Source organism: Odocoileus virginianus, chromosome 15, assembly GCF_023699985.2.
Source record: "Odocoileus virginianus isolate 20LAN1187 ecotype Illinois chromosome 15, Ovbor_1.2, whole genome shotgun sequence".
NCBI lineage: Eukaryota > Metazoa > Chordata > Mammalia > Artiodactyla > Cervidae > Odocoileus > Odocoileus virginianus.
Genome location: NC_069688.1, coordinates 62,260,963 through 62,284,533, shown reverse-complemented (window position 1 = coordinate 62,284,533; position 23,571 = coordinate 62,260,963). Strand labels below are relative to the sequence as shown.

The 23,571-nt window shown below is 41.2% G+C and overlaps 1 protein-coding gene across 8 annotated transcripts in view; it reads left to right on the top strand.

Moving 5' to 3' along the window:
• The window catches only part of RALYL (RALY RNA binding protein like), a 782,895-nt gene that overhangs the window by 634,733 nt on the left and 124,591 nt on the right, over positions 1-23,571 (top strand). The gene's annotated exons all lie outside the window — the stretch shown is intronic.

The window sequence follows — 23,571 nt, the reverse complement described above, 5'->3', positions numbered from 1 at the left end:
TCAGAAATCCCTTTTACACACATGCCCTCATTCTTACATAAGCTTAATAATAATAGTACCTTACTTTATGTAGGCCAACTGTGATTTCACAGTCATTATTCATCGGTTCACCACAGAACACGACAAAGTTGGTATTGTGTGCCTTGCTTCATAGATGAGAAAACCAAGTTTCCAAGTCAATAAAGGATTTTCCTGAAGAAAGGTAACAAGATTAGGAGTGGAACTCTGGTTTTCAACCTTCAAGTCTAAAGATATTGCCACTTGATCACAACTCCCTGTGCTTACTCACCTGCTACCGTATAAACAATGCAAATTCTAAAACACAGAGATTCCTGCCCACCAAAACCAATAATCAATCATGCTTCTGTCCATGAATATCTCATCAGCAGGTGACAAGGAGAGCCTGTACACTCTACTTAGCATGACAACAAGAGTTGCCTCTGATCTGTGTTCTCACAGGGCACAGGTTTTGAGTTTCAAGTTCTTTACCTGATGTAATAGGTGTACCATTTTTCTTGATAACATAAAACGGAATAATTGAGATGAAAGCACTGTGTTCAGTGGAGGGAATACAGTAGCAGCTTGAAAAAGGGTGGTTTCTACTTTGCTACTCTTTGCATCTTCGGGTCTTTTTCCTCATCTGTAAAATGAAAGAGCTAGAATAATTTCATTTGTTCATTCATTCTTTCATACAAGACATACTCCTTCTGTGTCTACTCTGGTGTAGGCACTGAGGTAGCTGCTCTTCTGGACAAATGATCTAGAAAATGCAAAGCCCGCAGGGCAAGGAGAGAGCATGATGAAATAAAAGGGAACCATCTTTATGGTTATGAGTAACCTCTGATTGATCTTTGTGCCCTAAACTACTGTGTCTCTCCATCTGTTTCCTCTACTGGGGATGTCAGTGATCTGCCATTAGATTTTTTTCTTCACTTATGTCCATTTTATCTGCATCATCAACCACAAAGTAGTATTTACAAGGAGGCATTGCTTTGATTTGTTACTTCTAACAGGATTCTCAGTTTAGCCAACCTTCACTAAGCATATCACTTGTGCTAGATTATCACGGTGCACACAGACGCTATTCTTGAAAAGCATACTAAGACTTCAGTATATTAATATCATATACATGAGTTAGATACACAGATAGGTAAGGGGCATACATGAAAGACACATAGAGTTCTATGAGGAAATACGTGAGAGAATGATAGGTTCCGCCTGGTGGGCAGGAAGGGAAAAGCCTTGTTAACAGGCCAACTTCTGGAGAAGCAGGCGCTCACTCCGCAGACAAAGGACTTGAGGACAGGCGTGCCAGGTAGAGAACACGTGGGCACACAGTCGCAGAGACGAGGCCGGCGGTTGGTGCCAAGGACTGGGATGCAAGTCTTGGATCACCACGCATCGTGGCTCAGTCACCCCTCTGTGACAGCTGATCAGACAAAGGAATCGGCTCTTACTTTGCCGGCAACAAGGAGCCATTTGAAAATGATGAGTGACTGGAAATGGGGTGTTAGGCTGAGTGTGAGTTACAAATACGTCCCAGGTTTCTAGCTTAGGCAACTGGGGGATCTAGGGGGTGATCACATGATTCTCCTAAAGGAATAAGAATGCATGATGAGCAGCAGCAAGTTCAAGTCTGCTGCTGCTGCTGAGTCTCGTCAGTCGTGTCCGACTCTGTGCGGCCCCATAGACGGCAGCCCACCAGGCTCCTCCATCCCTGGGATTCTCCAGGCAAGAACGCTGGAGTGGGTTGCCATTTCCTTCTCCAAGTTCAGGTCTGGGGTTGGGGAAAAGAAGTAAAAAATAAAATTATTTCAGTCTTGCCCATGAATTCATAGACAGACAATTCATTAAAATAACACTTATAAAAATAAAAATGTCTCATATTAGAGGCTATTTGTAAATGCAATGTAATTAATCATTTGTGAACACTCCATAAATATCAGACCTAGTCCTAATGATGAATAGCAAATCCATTCTCTACGAAGAATGTTGTCACTTTTCATCAATTGCTGCTTCACATGTGCTATGCACATTACAAAGTATCCGCGGTGCTCTGAAATAATCACTCTCCCCCAGGAAGTGAGTTTTCCAGCATGCCAGGTTCCAATTAGTGCTAAACAATTGCTAAATGAGAATAGCTGTATGATGGTTTTGCTTCTGCTTGTAAAGGAGACAGACCTTTCCTCTCTGATGTGAGGAAAGCTGACAACTAGAGAACAAAGATATTATTTATCAAAGCTGAAGAGCACAGGTTCTAACACCCAGAGGACGCTCTCCGGGTCGCAGGGAGCACAACTCAGTAAGACATGTAAGGCATCAAGTGTCATTCCACTCATCGCACGGATATTACTAAGGATCATTCCTAAATACGACTCTGTTGCTATTATAAAGTTGTTTTTCATAGCAACCTTCCCACCCCACAGAGATGACCATGGAAATCAGGATTGCCACTTCAAGTACCTTCAAGACTCCTTAAGATGGTCACATAGTAAACTACAGTATTATCATTTTAAGATCACCAAAATTAGAGGTGAAAGCCACAAATGCAGGTTACAATAAAGGAAAATCAATGATCAAAAAACTTTCAAAGTGTGGGCCGAGTAAGGTGACTCTGCAGCAGAATGTCTGTGGTGATTTGCTTACCATTTGACGTATAGAGTTCTACTACCATTCCTCATGGTGACTCTGGCACATCACAGCAAAGAGGGACCCTCGGGTGATCCACAATGTCCCGCAGAACCTTCACAATAGAAATGAAAGCAATAGAAGCTAATTTCGCCTAATGCTAAACACCAAAAATCAATATGAAGGAAAGGCAGTCTGGGTGTGTCCACTGCATTGATTTGCTCTGTGGGCTAAAAAGATGTTTACCAGTTGGCTACTGATCATTTGTTTTACGTCTTCTTGTATACGGTCAAGGGTAATCTACATTCACTTTCAGAAGCTCAGTCCTTCCAGCATCAACGCCCACCTTTGCACTGGTAAAGGCTTCTATTTCACCTGCCGAGTCCAGTGAACCCACTCAGAAATGGGCTCTGGGGCTTTTAAACGGTCTGTACGGAGAACAGGGAAATGTATTCCTCACCCGTGTACTAATGCATCCTGTCCTGAAATGGATACAGGCCCAGCCTTGACATGCCTCCAAGGTTCAGTCTGAAAGCAAGTTGTCGCCAGGGCTGTGTAGAAGTCATTATCTCTCAAATCACTCTCTCTCTCTGTTTTTCTTGCTTCTAATCCAATTTTCCTTGGGCAACCAACTTACTATCATGGAAAAGTGCAGTTGCCCATATCCATGAGAGAAAATACGCACTAAACAGTGTCTGCTTCTAAAACTCAAAGCTGAACATATCTGGGGAACTGAGGGTGACTTCTCTTTAATTCACACTTGCCAAGCAAACATAAAATGCTTTTGAGCCAGAATAGGTTCCAAACACTTACCTTGTGGTTGCTTCAAAATTGTGCACATGGTTGATGAGGAGAGTTTTAGGTGGCCTGGATTCTAAAACTGGCAGAGCGTAATCACCAGTAATTCAGCTAAACTAAAACCACCAGTAATTCAAAGTGGAGCTTATTTAGTTTTTTCAGCTTCATAAAGGAAGAGGAAAAGTTTTCTGAAAGATAATATGTGTTTAAAGAGCCTGGAACTCTGATAGATGTTCTCTGTATCTTAGCTATTCTCATTATTATGATAATTTTTTTAAAAGTTCTATAACAAAGTATTTTAAGAAGCTATTTAAAATGAGCTGTGAGCTATGATAATGTTGCTAAAATTCACAGTTAACTAAACAGGTTAACATTTCCTTTAACTGCCTAAAGAGGAGACTTAAAAATAAATGATTATGCTTACTTATAGTATATGGCTCATATTTCAACACGAAGCAAATATAATTTATAAACCTTTTAATGTAAAATGTTTAAAGAAATGCTGACACAATACCCATTAAAATAGTTCTGCTGCAGGCAATTCTCAGTTAGGTTAAAGGATGACCTATTTGCAGTCTTCTGTTATGTTCTTAATGCATAAATATCCATGAATATATTCTTGCTTATAGAAAAAAACATGGTACTGGTACAAAGAGCCTGAATAGTACAGTTCCTTGATGCAGAAAATTCATCTTTAAAACTTTTTGAAAGACTATAGTTGTATTTCTTTTATTTGAGGCAACTTATGATAAAATCAAAGGAAGCAAAAATCATACAATCAATTTTAAGACGTAAGAGCCAAGAACAAGGTGGAAGCTGGAGCGTGTGTGTGTCGGGGGAGCGGGTAGGATCAGGAAACTTATCCTTAGAAAAAGTATACACTAATAAGATATTAAAAGTGGGCACCAGACTTAGCTATGAAATTGCTAGCAGTCAACCCAAAAGGGAACTCATGATAATCTATTAATCATCTATTAAAGAAAGTCCTCCAATCTGTGATAAGAAATTGAGTTTTTTCCCTAACTCTGTCTTCTGAGAGGATTACTATTGCACATGATATCATCTAAACAGCATCTAAATAGCAGATAAAACTCTCAGTAATAGTTATACAACACACACACACTATTTTTAAACTAATGGGCATTTTCTCATGAAGTCTCCCAACAAAAATCAAGGATAAACGGCAGTGCAGCAAGCCACACAGTCTTCCTTTCTGCTTCTCCCAAAGCAATTTACTATCCTGTGATGAACCGCGTGAAACTCAAAGAGAGTGAAGTCCCAAGGTGCCTGGATCTGTCGACCAGCCCTGGTTCACATCAGTCACACAGCTGCCTGATGCAAGGAGGCGAAAGCAAGAGTGGGCAACCCAGTCCCGGAGGCGGGAAGAAAAACCGCGCTTGGGTGTTTAGGATCTTCACGCGGGGACCTCTAGACCTGCGACTTAACACTCGTCTTCTGGAACTGGGAGAAACAGGAACGGGGTGATAAACCTAGCATGGGAGAGAAGGAGCTGAAATTTCACCCCATCCTCATAGTTGGCCGGTGTGATGAAGACACACAACTCTTTTCTTCCAGCTGGTGATTTACTGTGCGTTAGAATGTCCCACAGGTCATGAAAAAGTTCCTTTCTTTCATTTGTAAAAACAAGGTTTTCTGTTGAACAAAAGCCTCCTGAAAAACAGAACTGGGGTGTTATCGCCTGTGTGATACATTCTCCGTGTCTCACTCTGCGTTTTGCACGCTTTGCATGATGAGATAGTGAGAGTGAGAGCACCGCAGTCATCAGGCAGGTGCTCTCTGCCAGACTGGAACTTGCTTTTGGACTTTTTCTTCCAAAAGACAGTGGCCTGGCTTGGTCACAAGATGGAGTGTATTCACTGTCAGTACTGATTTCTTCATTCATTCCCATTTGTAACATTCTGGGATCTTGCTGTTTACTTTCTCATCTAGAGAGTAAAGTAAGGCATAGGTTCTTCATTAGCAGGTTTATGCTTTTATTCTTTCATACTCTACCCAGTATCTTAAAATATTCGTATCTTTTGACTTAGTAACTCCATTTCCAGAAGTATGTCCAAGTGAATAATCACAAACATTTTAAAACATAAAAAGGTGAAACTATTCCCAAGATGTTCTTTGCAGTTTTATTTATAATATTGAATAATCTGATTCAACCCAAATATTATGCAGTAATGTACATGACACATCCACTAGATAGAATGCTCACAAGGTATTCAAGTAACAAGGGAAAAGATGTAAGAGTTGAATTTAAAAAAAATTATATAGACAGCATATATAATAGCATCTAATTATATAAACAGTATGGATTCTAGACACAGAAAAACAAAATTACTTACAAATGAAACAAATATTTGAAGAGAAAAAATAGAGATCAAAATATTAGCTGTAATTGTCTTTGGACAGTGAGGATATGGATAATATTTTTATTGCAACTCTAATACCTACTGCCAATTATCTTTAATGAGAATTTTATAACCAGAGAGAAAGAGATCTGAAAAGCAGATTTTACCAGCAGTGGATGATAACCACAGACGCACACAAGCAAGGAAGCATGAGGACTTTGTGCTCAGTGCTGGTGAGACCAGTTCAGCAGACAGGGCCCTTCATCTTTAAAGCCAGACTCTCAGTCACTGCGGTTATTAGAAAAGCTAATTTTCTCAAAGGGCAACTTCATTAACATTTGTCTCACAGGTCGGCTCAGGCCAGCGGCCCACTTGAAGGGATCCCTGCCTGGGCTGAAGGCAGGCTCCGGAGCTCAGAGTGCGGAGAGGAGCAGGGTGCAGGCAGGGACGAGCTGAAGTCATCCGATCTTCAAAAACAAAAAAGTCACAGTTTATGAGCCCCTCTAGTGGGGCAGTAAAGAAGCTAACCAGGGACGCACGGGGATGGAAGCTCTTCCGACTACCGGTTAGGGAGCCGGTAACGAGGCAAGCGGTGCCTGCCTGACACTGACGGTCCCGTTGTAGTTAACGCTGTATCCCAGCCACTTTGCCGCCCCGCCCTCGCTGGTGCTTTGAAAGGGCCCAGTGCAGCGAGCTGCAAACAGCAAGCGAGTGGTTGTGCATTAAGCCCGGTGACAGCCTCAGCGCGCAGTGCACGCTCCACGCAGAAAGAGAGCGCAGAGGTTCTGCGCTCCTGACTCTTCACGGGGAAAATCTCTCAAGGCAGGTCAGCCGGTCACAATGAGTCCAGAGCGGGCAAACGTATCAGACGTCCTTCTAGGAAAATAATACACCAACCAACAGCTAGTTTTGAAAAGGAAGTGGAGGGAAAATACAGATGAGCATGTGTGAAATAGCGTTTCGAGTTGGATTGCCTAGCAACTGTTAAGAGGTACCTTACTAAAACTATCCACAACATCAGGGTAAAGGCATTTCTAGAAGAACTTAAGTAGAATTGGAATGTCTAATTTCTTGATTTGCTGAAGACTTTGTTTTTCTCATTTGTTTTACCCCTTATCACCTAAGCTCAATATAGCACAGCTCACGTTTAGAGGGTTGACAAAAGAAATATCATACAACCAATATTTTAAAATAAGAACTAAATCGAGTGTAAAAAAAGTTGAAATGTGGCATGAAAAAAACCCATAAAGATAGTAGGAAAGAAATAAGTAATACCAGACATTCATTTTTAATTGAAAAATCAAGCATATTATTTTTTAAGTATAATGCTGAAGAAATAAAATGCAGGAAAGAATGGCTTTGTGTATAGATGAGAATAATGTGGACAGGCAGTTATCGGACAGACATTCTATACTCAGCCTGGCCAGAGAGAATTGTCTTCCATTAGCCAAGCTGTGATCACCGACCATAGATCTGATCCAGAACAAAGCTCCAGTCCTGGGATACTGACCAAAAAAGGATGAGAAGGTGGCAGGGCGGCCCCCTCAGCTGCTCTTCATGAGGGATCTTGAGATGGCACCACTAGAACCTATTAGGAGCCAAAAGAGAAACCAAATGCTTGAGACAAATCAAACTGATAGATACAGAGGGGTGGGGTTAGAGAGATAAAGGACAAAATAGGAATTTTGCATGGGGTCACTCTCAAGAGTATATGGCAGAATGATGGAGACCTGGAGGAGGCTCTCTGATCCCAGCAATTTTAAATGGCTCACACAATCTCCAACCTGGAAGAATGACTTATCTCTAAGCCTCTGTAAACAGGGCTAGCTCAGGGATGGACCAAATTCAGCCCATATTAAAGACTCTCAATGGATCTAATGGAGGAGAAGAAAACACAGATTCATGGACACAATCATTCATGAAATCATTATTATGCACCAGCTGAACTCGTTTCTGGGAATTGAGGGTGCCAGCTGTTAACTAATTAGGCTCCTTATCCCTATCCTTGCCTTCTAGCATGATGTAAGTGATGATAAACAAAACTAAACAATTAAATTAACCATAAGTTAGAAGGTAGGAGGTATGAAAGAAAATGCAATGCAAGGAAAGTGGAATAAAGAAGCGGAAAGGGGAGAAGTGTTGCGATTTGAAATCAGGTTTTCCATGAAGACGTAGCTGAGAAGGTAACATGTGAGCAAAGCCTTGAAGGAGGTGATGAGCAGATGAGGATCTACCTAGAAGAAAAGCATCCTGGGCAGAGGCACTAGTAGCACGAAGGCCCTAAAGCAGAAGCGTAACCATCTGTTGAAGAGAAAGCAAGGAGGCAGGTTTTCTCCAAGCAAGTGGTGGAGACTTGATGGAGCACCACGTCATGTAAAACCTTATGAAAGTCAAGGGAAAGTCGCTCGGTCGTGTCCGCCTCTTTGCGATCCCATGGACTATACAGTCCATGGGATTCTCCAACAAGAATACTGGAGTGGGTAGCCTTTCCCTTCTCCAGGGGATCTTCCCAACCCAGGGATTCAACCCAGGTCTCCCACATTGCAAATGGATTCTTTAATCTGAGCCACAAGGGAAGCCCAAGAATACTGAAATGAGTAGTCTATCCCTTTCCCAGCGGATCTTCCCGACCCAGGGATCAAACCCAGGTCTCCTGCATTGCAGGTGGATTCTTTACCAGCTGCGCCACAAGGGAAGCTCAGGCATACTGGAGGGGGTAGCCTCTCTCTTCTCCAGGAATCGAACCAGGGTCTCCTGCACTGAAGACGGATTCTTTACCAACTGAGCTGTCAGGGAAGCCCTTGTAACCTTATAGACCACTGAAATTATTCGGCTTTTACTCTGAGTGAAATGGAAGATCTTTGGAAGGTTTTAAGCAAACTAGTACCATGACAGGACTTCAGTTTTAAAGGGTCATCTCAGCTTTGTGTTGAGAATAGGTCATGAAAGGTCAGGGAGGAACATGGGAACACTGGTAGGAGATTATGGAGACTCAGATAAAACGGTAGCATCTGAGATGAAACCAGGAGTTATCTTTTGGTTATATTTTGAAAGTAGACCCAATAGACTTACTGACAGATTGAATGTGGACTGCTGGGGAACGTACAGAGTCAAAGATATCATTATCCACTGCTATGGAAAATTTACTGGCTTAAAAAAATGTATTATTTGTCATACTCAGGAATCTAAGTTGGGTTCAGTTGAGTGATTCTGCTCTGTGTGGTATCCAAGAAGGCTTCTGCACTGACATATCTGGTATCTCAGCTGGAGTTGCCTAGAACAAACCGCTGGGGTGGCTGAGTATCTTGTTCTACATGGTCTCTCCATGTGATGACTTTATCACACTACTGAGGGCTCAAAGTAATCAGAGTTTCACTTAGAGACTGAGTTCAAGAAGGAAGAAGATGTTGCCTATCCTTGTAAAATCCAGGTTGAAAGCTGCACAGTGTTACATCTGTCAAGTATTCAGTTCACTGAAGCAAGTCTCAAAGCTAGTTCATACACAAGTTGAGGGGTATAGACTTCACCTCTTAATGGGTGGATGGAAGGAACTGATGATGGTCAGGTTATCTACTAGAGATGTTTTCAAGATTTTTGGACTGAGCATCCAAACATGTAAAGTTGCAATTAAATGAGGTAAGAAATACTCATAGCAGAAGTCAGAGAATGCCAAGGTAGGTGGTAGAGATTAGGAGTGCAGCTTTTAGACATACTAAGGTTGAGATATCTTTTAGACATCCAATTGAAGATGTCAAGTAAATAGTTCAATATCCAATCTGGAGTTCAGGTGGAGGTCCGGACTGGGTACCCACATCTGTGAGTCATCCATATGTAGATGGTACTCGAAGCCATGAGGCTGGGTGGAGACAAACCCCAAAAGTGTAACAAGAGAAGAATTCCAAGGACCTTGCTCTAAAACACACTGATATTTGAAGTCAAGAACTAGCAAAGGAGACTCGAAAGAAACAACTGAGGAGGTAGTTACACTAAGTGGTATGAAACCCAGAGAAGAAAATGTTTTCAGGAAGAAGTAGTCAAGTGGATCAGTGCTCTCCAAAGGTCGTGTTAACTAATAACTCACCAGTGGACTCAGCATTCTGGGGAGTGTTGGAATCTTTAACAAAAGTGTACCCATCAGGCCTGGGGTCATGGTCAGATTCTGCAGAAGGAGCAGCCCAGGAGGGGCTGGAACCTAGAACCATAAAGCCACGCTCCTGTGAGACAGCCACAGCGGCAGAGTTAGAGGGATGCTAACACGGACCCTTGCCCTGGAACAGCCTCACCAGCCGGGTGGAATTTTCAATGCAGTCCAGAAAGAGGTAATACTGAGTAGCCCAGGCAGACAACTCGCATCACAGTGGTGACCAGTTGTGACCACGGAGTTCATTAAAGTCTGATATTAAGAGCCAGAATTTTTTTTTTTTTAAACTAGCCAGTTGAGGAACCGTGTCTGAAAGAACCCAAGTTTTCCGAGACGAGAACTCAGCCAGGAGACTATCAGTGGGACAGGCGTGTCACTGGGAAGAGCAGGGGCTGAATTAAGCCGCACACATAAACATGAGCTGTTTCCAAGCCTGAATCGGACAGCAGCTACAACTTAGGCTGAAGGAGTCTCGCGTGTGTTAGGAAGAGAGGGCGGAGGAGAGGGGTGAGGCGGCACCTGGGACCAAACGGGTGTGAGGATGTGGGGCACAGGCCAGCGCTGGAGACTCGAGGAAGGCAGAGGGGCTGTGTGTGGGCTGGAGAGGTTTGTGAGGACAAAAGTGGACACGCATCTCAGCCGACTGGGGCAGCCCCGCGAATCCGGATACTGTGTCATTTAGCACCATTCACACTCTGAACAACTCATTATGACTGGCGATCAGAAGACTGCACAGAAGGGTATTGGCTCTGATAGCTTAGTTTAAAATGGAGGAGAAAAGATAATGACCTTAGAATTCTGCACAGTGCGGGACTGAGGGTTGAGATGGGAAGCTGGGTGGCTCTGTGACTGATTACCTGCCTTCCTGTCTGTGCTCTGAGCAGCTGCACAATTTCTCTGCAGGATTTAACAGCTATTAGTGAGTAACTAAATAAGACAATGGAAAGAGACAGCCGAGCAACCACTTGCTAGCTTTTCTTGAGTTTAACTTCCCTTCACTACATAGGGTTGGAACTGCCAGGAGAAAATCTTCCAATGTGAAAATAAGGGAGTTTGAAAGTCTTCTCAGAAAATCATTTTTCCTATTTCACTAGAAACATCCAGAGTTGTGTGCCTTCCCCTGCAATGTGAGGGGTGACGAGGTTGATTCTGGAATCAGACAGAGCAGTGTTTAGACACTTTGCTAAACCTTGCAGGACTGTTAGAGAAAGCGCTTCAAGTCTCCCAGGGGAACCTGCCAATGGTTGATGGTCCTTCTCACCAGGAGATTCCTCTCCACTCTTCACCTGCATCCTTCTGCCGTGGCTCGGGCCTCTCGGTACTGCTAGGAAAGCACATTATGCCTGTCCAAGGGACGTGAGCCCTGCAGCCTCAATTTCCAAGGTGGCAAAAGTCATCACTGCGAGTGTCAAAGCTGCCTCTGAGATTCCTGGTTGACACCACGCCATCCATCAACTTGTCCCTGGGGTCAGCCACACAGATGGTGGTGACTGTGAATAGCATGTGCCAAGGAGCCTGAGAGCCTAGGCAGAGATTTCAACTGTGTGTGAAAGCCCTTGAAAAAAGTATCACAGGAAATAAGTTTTGTTTTTAAACTCCCAGAGAAAAAGAATCCATTGTAGGGAAATTCCACCAGAGGAGTGGAGGAGCCTGGCTCGCTACAGCTTTGAGGTGAATTTGATAGCTCAGTTGATAAAAGAATCCACCTGCAATGCAGGAGACCCCAGTTCAGTTCCTGGATCAGGAAGATCCCCTGGAGAAGAGACAGGCTACCCACTCCAGTATTCTTGGGCTTCCCTTGTGGCTCAGCTGGTAAAGAATCCACCTGCAATGCGGGAGACCCGGGTTCAATCCCTGGGTTGGGAAGATCCCCTGGAGAAGGGAAAGGCTACCCACTCCAGTATTCTGGCCTGGAGAATAAGCAAGAGGACCTTAGAAGGATGAAAATGTCATGTGGATGTGTTTAGATTACCAATGACTAGTGATGAAATGTAGTTGGCACTGTTGTTCACTATGTCACTAAGCTGTGTCCAAATCTTTACAACCCCGTGGACTGCAACACACCAGGCTCCTCCACTGACTCCTCGAGTTTGCTCAAATTCATGTTCATGGATTCGGTGATGCTATCTAACCATCTCATCCTCTGCCACCCCCTTCTCCTCTTGCCTTCAAACTTTCCTATCATCAGGTCTTTTCCGATTGACTTTCCGCATTCAGTGGCCAAAGTTTTGGAGCCTCAGCTTCAGCATCAGTCCCTCCAATGAATATGGAGAGCTGGTCTCTAGGATGGACTGGTTTGACATCCTTACAGCCCAGGGGGCTCTCAGGGGTCTTCTCCAGCAGCACAATTTGAAAGCATCAAGTTTTTGGTGCCCAGCCTTCTATTTGGTCCAAATCTCACATCTATACATGCCTACTGGAAAAACCATTCCTTTGACTAGACAGACCTTTGTCCACAATACGTTTTTGTTTTTTAATACACCAACTAGGTTTGTCATTGCTTCCCTTCTGAGTGGCAAGTGTCTTTTAATTTCATGGTGGCAGTCACTGCAGTCACTGTCTGCAGTGATTTCAGAGCGCAAGAAAATAAAGTCTGTAACCGCTTCCATTTTTTTCCCTTCTATTTGCCATGAAGTGATGGGACCAAATGCCATTATCATATCTCTTTCACCTTCATGAAGAGGCTTTTCAGTTCCTCTTCACTTTCTGCCATTAGAGTGGAATCATCTGTATATTTGAGGATGTTGATATTTCTCCCAGCACTCTTGATTCCAACTTGTGATAGATCCAGCCTGGCATTTTGCATGAAATACTCTACATAGAAATAAAATAAGCAAGGAGCCAATATACAGCCTTGCCATACTCTTTTCCCAGTTTTGAACCAGTCAGTTTTCCATGTCCAGTTCTGTTGCTTCTTGAGCTGCACACAGGTTTCTCAGCAGACAAGTCAGATGGTCTGGTACTCCCGTCTCTTTTCCACAGTCTGTTTTGATCCATACAGTCAAAGGCTTTAGCGTAGTCAATGAAGCAGATGTTTTTTTTATGAAATTCTCTTGCCGTCTCCATGATCTAACAAATGTTGGCAATCTGACCTCTGGTTCCTCTGCCTCTTTGAAACCCAGCTTGTACATCTGGAAGTTCTCAGTTCATATACTACTGAAGCCTCGCTTGAAGGATTGTGAGCAATTACCTTGCTAACATGTGAAATGAGTGCAATTGTATGGTAGTTTAAACATTCTTTGGCTTTGCCTTTCTTTGGTATTGGGATGAAAACTGACTTTTTCCAGTCCTGTAGCCGTTGCTGACTTTTCCAAATTTGCTGACATATTGAGTGCAGCACTTTCATAGCATCATCTTTTAGGATTTTAAACAGCTCAGCTGGAATTCCATCACCTCCACTGGCTTTGTTTGTAGCAATGCTTTCAAAGGCCCACTTGACTTCACATTCCAGGATGTCTAGCTTTAGGCAAATGGCCACACCATCATGATTACCTGGAACATTAAGACCTTTTTTGTATAATTCTTTTGTGTACTCTTGCTACCTCTTCTTAATCTCTTCTGCTTCTGTTAGATCCTTACTGTTTCTGTCCTTTATTGTGCCCATCTTAGCATGAAATGTTCCCTGATATCTCCAATTTTCTTAAAGAGCTTTCTAGTCTTTCCCATTATATTGTTTTCGTCTATTTCTTTGTATTATCCATTTAAGAAAGCTTTCGTATCTCTCCTTGGTGTTCCTGGGAATTCTGCATCCAGTTGAGTATATCTTTTCCCTTCTCCCTTGCTTTTCACATCTTTCCCTTCCTCAGCTATTTGTAAAGCCTCCTCAGACAACTACTTTGCCTTCTTGTATTTCTTTTTCTTTGGGATGGTTTTGGTCACTGCCTCCTACACAGTGTTATGAACTTCCATCCACAGTTCTTCAGGCGCTCTGTCTACCATATCTAATCCCTTTAATCCATTCATCACCTCCACTGTATAATCATAATAGACTTGATTTAGGTCATATCTGAATGGTCTAGTGGTTTTCCCTACTTTCTTCAGTTTCAGCCTGCATTTTCCAATACAGAGCTCATTACCTGAGCCACAGTCAGCTCCAGGTCTTGTTTTTGCTGACTGTATAGAGTTTCTTCATCTTTGACTGCAAAGAACATAATCAATCTGATTTCAGTATTGATCATCTGGTGATGTCCATGTGGAGATTTTTCTCTTAAGTTGTTGGAGGTTGTTTGCTATGACCAGCATATCCTCTTGACAAAACTCTATTACCTTTGCCCTGCTTCATTTTGTGCTCCAAGGCCAAATTTGCCTGCTACTCCAGGTATCTCTAATCTTCCTACTTTTGCATTTCAATCCCCTATGATGAAAAGGACACCTGTTTAGGTGCTATTTCTGGAAGGTTTTGTAGGTCTTCATAGAACCAGTCAACTTTATCTTCTTCGGCATGAGAAGTTGGGGTATAGACTTGGATTTCTGTGATGTTGAATGATTTGCCTTGGAAATAAACTAAGATCATTCTGTCATTTATGAGGTTGCACCCAAGTACTGCATTTCAGACTCTTTTGTTGACTGTGAGGACCACTCCATTTCTTCTAAGGGATTCTTGCCCACAGCAGTAGATATATGGTCAACTGAATTAAATTCACCCATTCCTGTCCATTTTAGTTTACTGATTCCTAAGATGTCAAAGTTCAATCTGGCCATCTCCTACTTGACTATGCCCAATTTACCTTGATACATAGACCTGACAGTCCAAGTTCCTATGCAATATTGTTCTTTATAACATTGGAATTTACTTTCACTGCTAGACTCATCCACAACTGAGCATCATTTCCTCTTCAGCCCAGTCGCTTCATTCTTTCTGTAGCTGTTAGTAATTGCCCTCCACTCTTCCCCAGAAGCGTATTTGACACCATCCAGCCTGGGCGGCTCATCTTTCCATTTCACGTCTGTTTGCTTTTTTGTAGTGTTCACGGGGTTCTCGTGGTGAGAATACTGGAGTGGGCTGCCATTCCCTCCTCCAGTGGACCATGATTGGTCAGAACTCTTCACTATGACCCTTCCTTCTTGGGTGGCCCTGCATGGCCTGGCTCATAGTTCTATAGATTCATTGAGTTATGCAAGCCCCTTCTCCACTAGAAGGCTGTGATCCATGAAGGGGGATGGAATGCAGACTAAATTTTTTAAGTATCAAAATAAGATTCCTGCTATCCTGAAGGTTATTAAGCTATTTATAAAGTAATGTATCAAATTATTCCATAAGTAAGGAACAGTTGGTTAGCAAGTATTAACTCACAGTGACCTGGCCCGCTCTGTGTCCCTGTGGGGCCAGAGAGACCAGAGGTCTACCTAGCATAGCAGTTGTCGTGTCCTCTCCCATTTCTTAAGAGGATGGAGCAGAGGCTCAAATACAGACGTGGGAGACAGGACTGCAATTGAATTCAGACTCTATAAATTTTCTGTGTGACTTTGAGCAAATTAGTTAACATTTCTGAACTTTAGTTTTCTCATCCGCTCTCATCAAAGTTAAATGTGTCAGAGAGCCTAGCGTAGGTTCTGGCACATAGTTAGCTCTGCCTCTGGTGATCATTATTACTCTCTCCTGGGGTTTGTGGAGAGAGTGATGGAACAGATAAGAATCAAGCACACCATTCTCTACATAAACCCTTTGTACCTGTGTTTGTCTTTAAAACACTATTTGAAATGTAGAGGAAGATCAGTCTTTTTTTGAGAAAAAAAGGTATGCTATGAAATAAAAGCCTTCCATCCCTTTAATAGAGTCATTCATTCATTCATTACAAATTATATTTCAAATATCACTGGATTTTAGTACTAGCTTTGACCTATAAATAGACTCTGATCTATATTTAAGAATGTAATCCTCCTCCATTTCTCCTCCTTTCTTGGCTTAGCACATGGGCGCTACTTCTAGAGAGAAACCTTCCCTTTTTGAATTTACTCCTATCCCACAGAACTGACTGAAGGCTGATGAGAGATCCAGGAAGATTTGCTCCCTCAGCCCACATGGAGGGCCATCAGCTCTTGTTGGGTGTCCTGCCAGTTACAGATGAGTGCCAATGGCCACGGTTCTCCTGCCCTCTTCCGAAATCTGTACTGAACTCTGGAAGCCTGCTAGTGACCCCAAATATTCTCCCCAAACCCTTTTCTCCCATTCTACACACTCCTTCTGGGGACCCTCATTATCTCCTATGATGTCACATACTAACTTTGCGTAGTTGACGTGACTCTTAAATCTATTTCCTCAGATGAGTTCCAGGCCTGCATTTTCATCTATTGCCTCCAGCATATCTCACCAACATAGCCCAACATATATAACTGCTACAACAATTTATTCCCAAACCTGGGCCCCCTGTAAGTGCTGTATTTAGTTATTTATCTAATTATCTCAATGCCCATTAAGAGTTAGATTTATTATCACCTCCATTTTGCAGATGAGATCATTTAGGCACAAAGAAAAGCATCTTACTTTTCCAGGATCACACGATCAGAAGGCGGGAGAGTCAGGACGAGTCTGGCAGCCTGATTATGCAAATTTCCTCCTTTGGTACATCCATCTGAAATGTCGGTCAGGGTGGGTTATCATTGCTAAGAGGAGAGGTTAAATAGTAGTAAAGAATTGCTGTTGCTTCAAAATTTTAACCACAAGATCATGTAAATATATTAATGGATCATATTTATGTCTCTTTAGTTTCATAAAAGATTACTAGTTTTATAATCCTCCTCCAAGAGCCAATCCTTGTAATCCTACCTCAAGAACCAAGGTGGTTGAAGTCATTTCTGCAAACACCTAGTAAATGCCAAAGCACATGGATTCGAGGAAGAAGATGCCACCCAACAGTGAGCTGTTGGCTCAGCGTGGCTGGAATGTAGAATCTAAAGTGGTAGCAGACAAAGGCTGGGAAGGCATCCTAGAACCAGATTGTGAATGAACTTTAGTTATATTAAAGAACTGGGACTTTATTCTGTAGGCAAATAATGGAAGTAGGGGTCAAGGAGCCTGGCGTGGAAAGTTCATTTGACAAAGTCACTTATGAGACACTCCTATGAAGTAGGCATGTCTGTGGGTATTTGAAAGGCAGTGAGTCACTACCTTTAGGGAGTATACAGTCTCAAAGAGGAGCTTGCAAAATACACCTGCAATCATAATACATCACGATTGAGTATTACAGGGGGCTATGGGGACAGTTATGAAGCACTCCTAACCACCCGATCGAGCCTAATAAAGGAATAGTTCCCAGAAGCACTCAGATATGTGTAATGAAAGGAATTATATGATAGCATTTGTATTGTAGAGAGATAGTTTTTTCCAGTAGACACAGCTATTCCAAAGAAATACAGAAGAAGGGGGGCCACTGAGGACATTATTTTATTAGCCCACTTAAAAGTTGATGATCACTAGAATTGTGGTAATAATTGACAGGGGAAAACAGAATGAATAGGACTTTTGGAAATAAAAACAGCAGAACTAAAAAAAAAAAAAAAACACAAAAAAACAGCAGAACTAAGAGAATTTACTGAAAGTGAGCGTTGCTAGAAAGGAGTTAAGGAGAAAGATTCCAGCCTTTCTACTTTGGTTATCTGAGTGATCAGTTATGACACTGAGCTGGGGTAAAGAGGAGCAAAAGGAGAGAAGAAGACGAATTTTGTTTGAAACATTAAGTTAAAGACATCTACAATTGGAGAAGCATGGTGGGTGGATACAGCCATGCATTGGCAAATAGTGTGGTGCTGCAGACATAAGTTTATGAATATCCGTCATTTGGAGACAGCTGGAATCAGACATGGTTTCTCAGTAGAGCACTGAATGTATAAAGAAAGAGAATGTGGTGGTGTCAGAAGGCACACATACAAATAAAACAAAATCAACAGAATAAATAGACGTGCCAGGCAGCACACCGTGCAAGATATGACCGCAAGAACTTTGGAGCCAGATGCCTAAATTCAAATCCAGGTTCAACCACTCTTAAGCTCTGTGACCTTGTGCAAGACAGTTAGCGTCATTGGGGATCAGTTTCCTCCTCTGTAAAATAAGATCTACTTCAGAGGCATCATGATGCGTAAAGAAGCCAATGTTTATAAAGCATTTTGAGTAATCTTGACCCTTAGTAAAGACATCTTAGTTTTTTTTGTTGTTGTTAAATACAAAGTATCATAAATCTTCTAGCCCCAAACATTGATCTTCATTTCTCATTCCATTTTATTCTCTACTGGGTATTATTTTTCTGAAGGCTATCATTTGTTTATCTTATTCTACTCTTAATTCTAGGGAGTCCTGAATAAAGTATTACCAAATGCACTACCTATTTCATGCTCAAAGAAAATATCAGGAAAGATAAAATCAATCCTTTTCTTGGCAAAACAATTACCTTACAAAAAAGCTCAGAAAAGTTTTCTCTGGGCATATCACAACATAATCACCTGTTGCCTAGGATAAAATTGATAAACAATTTTCTCAAAAGGTGTATTTCTCCTAATAGTTTTTTATTCTTTTACACATTTTTTTTTTCATTTTTCAGAACTAAAATTGCAAAAATGAGCTATCCATAGATTAAAGGCAGTTTCATCCCTTAGAGTTAACTATTAATATCTGTCTTTGGGACAGTCGTAGCTGGCAAGATCCCCTCTGCCAGAAACTGTGCTAGCTTTTCTGTATTCTTCACAATAGCCCCTTGAGTTGACTATGATGTTTGCTATAAAATTAATGAGAACAATGTAAGGCTCTGAATCATCTCAAGGTGAGAAAAGCTGACTTCACGTAATGAGCAACGATTGAATAATTGGTTACAAAGCACAGCAGGGTTCAGTGTGGGTCAACTGTCCTTTTCCTCTGCTGTGTGTCATCATCTTGAGGATAAGACGCGAGACAGGATTTCCTGGTAGTGCTCCCCACTAAGATTTCCTGTCCCCCGTCACCACTGAAAATGCTTGGAAGTCCTGGTACCTTGTCTTCATGACTTATAGTGACTAATGGACAATAATCTTGCCTTTCTGCTCAGCTCATATAGCATTGGCAAGTACATCCTACGTGAGCCCATTGGAAGGCTTAACACAGAGTGTCAGGACTTCTTATCCAAGCAGAAATGCAAGTTTAATATTCTTACCAGTCTTAATGAAACTCTCAGTTAGCCTATTAACCAGGATTAATGTCCTGAGACTATGACATAGTGATAGAGATAATAAGTAATAGAAGCTTAGAGACAGGATGGTCCCTGGAAGATGAAGGTGTCAGGGCTGACTTTTTAAATTAGATAAACTCAAAAGATAGAGCATGATAGAGAAAGGAAGGGGAAAACAGTATTCCAGTATAGGAGCAAAAATTATACCAAAACAAAGCTAAACCAGATTTGTTTGGGCTATAAATAGACAAATCTCCTGAAATAATGTGGTTGGCAAGAGAAATGATTAAAAAAAATAACAAGGAAAGTTGATATGAGGCATGTTTGTGAAAAGCTTTCAAATGGCAAGCTGGAAAGTTTGGGCATCGTTCTATGGTTATTAACATTATCAAGAAAAGTGGTAACATGAAATTTGTATTTTAGGGAAATTATTTTTTCAGTAGGCTCAGAGACTGACTTGGTGGTATAGAGAAGAAATGCAAATTATTTTGAACTTTGAAGTCTGTATCAAAATAAAGAGTGCCAGTTTTGAGTTGTTTCTAGTTCCTTCCAACAATATTATTTTTCACATAATGGCATCTTTTTTCTGTGAAGATCATATAGTAAATATCTTAAGATAAAGTTCCTGTTTCAACCACTCTCAACTTACTATTATAGCACAAAACCTCCTTAGACAATGTATGAATGAATGAGCATGACTGTGTACCAATAAACTTTATTTATGGACACTGAAATTGGTATTTCATATAATTTTCATGTGAATTTTTGAAAGTTCATAAAATATTCTTCTTCTTTTGCTATTTCCAACCATTAAACTTAAAAAACTCCCTTAGCTTGTGGGTTGTGTAAAACCAGGTGGTGAGCAGGATTTGCAAACCCTTAGTTTATAACAAGCACATCAGTCAGAATGCTGTCCAGCATCATTCCAAAAACTTTGGATTCTCTTCTGAGATCTTCAGTTGAGAACTCGGAAGGAGATAGTTGAAGTGGTGAGTGATGTGGTAAAAGTGGAAGAAGGTTAACTAACTAGTAAGACTAATCATATTAACCACTGGGGTCGGGGGCAACATATGTACCTTATATGCTCCAATCTACCAGCTACTTACATGAAACCTTCAGGGAAAAAAAAGGAAAATCAATCAATAATTATTTTAAACACATTCTAAATTCAGCATTTTAGTAATCACACAGGGAAAGGCAAGTGGTGGGTCTTGCTTCTATTAATGGCAACCCAATCCAATATTCTTGCCTGGAGAATCCCATGGACAGAGGAGCCTGGTGGGTTACATACAGTCCATGGGGTCGCAAGAGTCAGACATGACTGAACAACTAACATGCACTTGATGCCTCTAAGGAAAATGACATAATGCAGTCCCTAAACAAGTGGTGTGGGCAGCAACATGGAAGGAAGCTTAGTGTGAGTCAAGTGCATCAAGCTGGAGCAACTCTGAACAAAGAATTTACATGTGGAGAGACCAGGCTGGGATAAGGGAGGAGAACAAGCCTGGGAACTGAGTGATGAGAGAGAGAAGAGGAACATAAAAGAAAAACTTACTGAGCATTGCTAACTGAGATGTGGAGCAGGAAAGAGGAGTCAGACATTCAATGTTTTCACATTCTTTCGCTACATCGCTCAGTGCTAAGAAGCACACAGCACTGAGAGGCACAGGGCCAGCTGAGGCCATGGGAAATGGAGAGAGAAGAGACTGGAGTCAGGCACCTTCAGTTCAGTTCAGTTGCTCAATCGTGTCTGACTCTTTGTGACCCCATGGACTGCAGCACACCAGGCCTCCCTGTCCATCACCAACTCCCAGAGTTTACCCAAACTCATGTCCATTGAGTCAGTGTTGCCATCCAACCATCTCATCCTTTCTTGTCCCCTTCTCCTCCTGCCCTCAATCTTTCCCAGCATCAGGGTTAGGGTCTTTTCTAATGAGTCGGCTCTTTGCATCTGGTGGCCAAAGTATTGGAGCTTCAGCATCAGTCCTTCCAATGAATGTTCTAGACTGATTTCCTTTAGGATGGACTGGTTGGATCTTCTTGCTATTCAAGGGACTCTCAAGAGTCTTCTCCAACACCACAGTTCCAAAGCATCAATTCTTCAGGACTCAGCTTTCTTTATAGTCCAACTCTCACATCCATACATGACTACTGGAAAAACCATAGCTTTGACTAGATGGACCTTTGTTGGCAAAGTAATGTCTCTGCTTTTTAATAAGCTGTCTAGGTTAGTCATAACTTTCCTTCCAAGGAGTGTCTTTTTATTTCATGACTGCAATCACCATCTGCAGTGATTTTGGAGCCCCCAAAAATAAAGTCAGTCACTGTTTCCACTGTTTCTCCATCTATTCGCCATGAAGTGATGAGACCAGATGCCATGATCTTTGGTTTCTGAATGTTGAGCTTTAAGACAACTTTTCACTCTCCTGTTTCACTTTCATCAAGAGGCTCTTTAGTTCTTCTTCACTTTTTGCCATGAGGGTGGTGTCATCTGCATATCTGAGGTTACTGATATTTCTCCCAGCAATGTTGATTCCAGCTTGTGCTTCCTCCAGCCCAGAGTTTCTCATGATGTACTCTGAATATAAGTTAAATAAGCAGGGTGACAGTATACAGCCTTGATGTACTTCTTTCCCAATTTTGAACCAGTCTCTTGTTCCATGCCCAGTTTTAACTGTTGCTTCCTGACCTGCATACAGATTTCTCAAGAGGCAGATCAGGTGGTCTGGTATGCCCATCTCTTTCAGAATTTTCCACAGTTTATTGTGATCCACACAATCAAAGGCTTTAGCATAGTCAATCAAGCAGAAATAGATGTTTTTCTGTAAGGTCGAGCACCTTACATGTGCAAAAAACACACTTAAAGTGAAGTCTGATTGACCTTAGGTTGAATCTTTGGCAAACACGGGGACAAGGGATTCTATTAATACCCACAAGTTGGCTATTTCTCAAGTATTATTAGACAGAAAAATAAGGGAGCAGTGATATCCTGATGATTTGATGGTCCAAATAAGTAAACAGTCTCCTGAACCATGTTATATAGAATCCCCCTCATTTCTTTGAGGCAATTTCTTTTGATCATTTGTCACTGGCCATATGTTATAAAATAAAGAATCATATTTCGTTGTTTATCCTCAAAGTTTTTCTCTTAGAACTGTTTGCCTATCCATGTCATAAATATATGGGGAAAACAAGCATATAATATGACCAATAATTTATGTGGAAGTCTTAATAATATTGGAATTCAGTAAGGGAAAAGGTTTCATAAATATATGTCTCCAACTCAACACCAGAAATTTATTTTCTCTGCTTTTTTCGGAAGTGTTGCTGCTCAGAGGGACTCTAGGGTACCTGCTCCCTAAAACAGTCCCTTCCTCCTATAATATTGTTCACTAAAGCAGCAGGGCTTTAGGCAGAGAGCCATAGCAGCTCATCCAGTAAGTGGACAAGGCATATTTCTAATAAGCCATTTATATATATACAGAATGAAACAGAGACAAAAAAAAAAAAGATTAGTGTCTTCATTGTTTAGACTTGTAGAAAAGTAAAGATGTTTGACTTAAATCTAAAATAATCCCTTTAGAGTTGTCCATGTCAAAATACAATCATCTGGTGATCAGTGAATATTGGTACAGAATTAAATTTCTTGACATTTTCCTACAACTATTTATATATCAATAAAATAGTTTAAAAGATGAAAGTTTCTTAAAATTTTTAAACACTGGGGTTTAGATTAAAATGCCCTCAATATTTGCCTACATTTGACCTATAATTATAAGTTGAAAAACTTACATGAAAATGAAGTGATCCGTATACACCTACCAGCTGGTCTCTGTAGCTATTAATTGGGAAATATTTAGAAGTAGATCCTTTCTTGATTCATTTACCTTTCACAAACAGTTAATTTATGAAATCAGAAATTTAGCTAAGAGCAATCCTAGCCTATATTATAGTGGCAAAAGTAAGCCCCAGGAGATTTTTAATTGGCATGCACAAGACGCCACAAGTAGCCAGAAGCTTCAGGATTATAATTCTCCTTCACTACGTTAAGAAGCACAAAAAACAACTAGCTCGTAAAAAACACAAAGGAGGCAGGAGTACCCCAACTTGGCTCCCCCTGCCCTAAGAGGGGTTGTTTCCAATAAATGATGATGAATGGTAAGCTTCTTGTCTCTTCATTACAAAATATTCACTGGAAATAAATTATTCAGTCTATATTTAACCAAATGCATTATAAATCGCTTCATTATCTCAACAACCATAAACAGATGTATTAAAACTTCCACAAATTACTATTAAAAAAGAAAACATGTCAATGTAGAAAGTACAAATCAGAATTAGACTAACAATATTATCTTAATGTATTATTTAAATGCCACATTTCCATTCCATGTCTCTCTCATCTTATTTAGCTTCTGCATTAATCCAGCCAGAATTTGAATTAGTCTAGATTAGGTTTTAATATATTATTTATGGTGTTTTAATGGAATTAAATTGTGCATTTTCCTCC